Below are 2,740 nucleotides of genomic sequence, written 5' to 3' on the forward strand. Positions count from 1 at the left end.
CAGGCAACCGCTCTACCACTGAGCCACAAACGCCCCTATTGTCAAGCAGAGAAACTGACCAACACATATATAATAAAAGATCAATACTTGGCGCCTGTGTATCATTACAGTATTGCCACTGAAAATATCGTGATACCATGCTGTACTGATTTTTCCCCCACCACCCCCAATTCTTTTTTGTTTTTATGGAAAATAATGAGCCCCATTAGTATTTCAAGAATGGCTGATTCTGCTCCAGTCCAAAAACATACACTGACTGTAGAAAAGGTTCATGTGGAGACAAATGAAGCCAACTACTGAAAGTTTCATAAACATGAAACACGTTAGACATGTACTGTACATTTTTGACAAAAACACTACAGCCTGAACCAGGTGTGTTGTCATATCCGCCCGGGACATTGGTGTGAAAAATCTTGTTTGTGAAATGTCGTTTCCCATGAAACATTTTCAGTCGCTGCTGACGTGTGGGTTTGACGCGGTTTGTCCTCCTGCGGTGGTTTGTGCTTATCGCCTGGGGAATTCCAAACAGCTGTGAAGCCATCAGTCTGTCAGAGCGGAACAGCAGCAGCAGTTCTGTATCCACTGCCCAGAGTCTTTAACAACTCCATCTATCATGGAAAGGTTACATTCTAAACATATAATAGCTCAAATGTCAAACCTGCACTTTATTCATCCTCCAAAACAAACCTTTGTGTCTAGCTGACAGCTTAGGCGGTGCTGATTATGTCTTCTTTTTTTCTTTTCCATCAATTTTACAACTCTAAGGCCTTTTACAGTATATATGTATAGTATATGTTTTTTGTTGTTGTTCTAACTAGGGCATTTTTAACTGTCAATGTATTTATTATGTATTTTTATTCATCCAGTTGTTTATATGGGTTTAATTTCTTCATGTAATTGGGTTTCTGTTTTGCATTCCACCAATGTTTGACATTTACATTTATTATTTTCATCTTCCTTTACCAGCTTTCTTTGCTTCTTCTCTAGAGCTCATATTTGCCTCTTTTGAAGTTCTTATCTTATCAGTTCAATTATCGGTTGTATGGCTTCTGAACTAAACCTAAAAAGGTCTGCAGTATAACATACCCTATGCATGCAAATTCAGACATTTCAGCCCTATGACAGGATAAATCTATCTTCTTTGATCTGTGCTTCCATTTGGTCTAAGATGACTGTTCTGGCAGTCCAGCCTGACCAATTTCTTGCAAGCTCTAGAAATTAATGTTTAGTTTTCTAAATCTAATTTAGTGTTAATAAATACACTAACGTTTAAACTGAACCAATTCTCTTAAAAGAAATACAGGTCATTTTGGCTGAAATTAGTTAAACCTGAAAATGATGAGCCTTTTGTATCATGCTACCTCAAGATCACAGGTGTTTTAGTTTCAGAATTAAGTTTTACAATACAGTAGCCATTAGTTAGAGTATATACACAACTGTTTGGAACATGATAGCTAGCAATGTCATTTGTGTTTTTGTACATTGGTAAAGTATGTTGTAACCCTTACAAAAAAAGTCACAAGATGTATACTTTTATTTCTTAAAAATGTCTACATAATTTCCCAAAAACTGCTAGGCACTGTAGGATTAATCAAACAGCATCCAAACAGGAATATATCATGCATTTTTGGAGACAATTTTCAATAATGGATTAATAAACATTTGGCACTTTAGTAGGCTAAGTATTTATTGCAGCAGGACAGTGTGTGTAGGATTGAGTAAAATAAACTAGACTGTGTGTGTGTTTATGTTATAAGGTATGGTAAGGTGTAATGTTACCTAGTGCAATGTTGTAGCTCATTGATGTGTTTTTAGGTTTTGGGACAAAAATGGACCTCAAATCATATTTGGTTTTAGTCTTTTCATGTGTTTGTTGACAATAAAAAACAAGACTTATCCTTAATCAGGTGACGCAATGGAGGTACTACATAGTAGCAGTTTCAGTCCAGTAACATTTATCCCAACGGTTTACTTGGCACAAGCATTAAAGAATCCTCTCCTGCCTCTCTGTGTCAGTAGCCCTCCTGGGGTTTCAGCAGACCTGGCCAGAAAGAAAACAAGAAGCCCAGTGCTGACCTCATGCTTCTCAAATGATCAATGTAGGGTGTCTTTCCTCTGCTTTGATCCATGGATGAGCTAACTGCAAGTGATACACTTCCAAACCACTGAATGCCCAGCGACCTCACAGGGCCGCTCAATGAAACAGAAACTGATTCAGGTTTGTTCAATACTCACTAGAATGTTATGTAGCATAAGAAGCGAGCGTAACATGAAAGATGTGTTTGGCTGCATTCTCAGACAGCCAGTGATTAGCTGAGAGACACAGAAACAAGATCAAGGGGGATTAGCCCCTTCATGAGCTCAAGTGGACGGATTATTATTTACAGGTTCTACAGATCCCATCACTAACTTACCTGGTTTAAGATGTGATTGAATTGTATTTGCCAATAAAGGTTTTCTGAATTTAGTTATACTGTATGATATACCATAGACAAAAAGAGATGACATTGGACAAGAAAGGGTAAGATAAGAGAGAGCAAATTGGGAGGATGGCAGTGAAACATGGAGAGAAGATCAAAGCAGTGGCCTGCGTTCAGACATGAGTGGAAAGCACGCATGTGTGTAAATGTGTGTTATATCATCTTCAAAAGGTGCTCAAGCATGTTGCCCACTGTCCATGCTAAGCTCATGAGGTCACGTGCGCGCGCGCACACACACACACACACACACACACACACAC

The 2,740-nt window shown here is 38.5% G+C and overlaps 1 protein-coding gene across 2 annotated transcripts in view; it reads right to left on the reverse strand.

Annotated features, from left to right (window-relative positions):
- The window catches only part of rasgef1ba (RasGEF domain family, member 1Ba), a 119,631-nt gene that overhangs the window by 96,273 nt on the left and 20,618 nt on the right, over positions 1–2,740 (reverse strand). The gene's annotated exons all lie outside the window — the stretch shown is intronic.

Source organism: Etheostoma spectabile, chromosome 5 (assembly GCF_008692095.1).
Source record: "Etheostoma spectabile isolate EspeVRDwgs_2016 chromosome 5, UIUC_Espe_1.0, whole genome shotgun sequence".
Taxonomy (NCBI): Eukaryota; Metazoa; Chordata; class Actinopteri; order Perciformes; family Percidae; genus Etheostoma; species Etheostoma spectabile.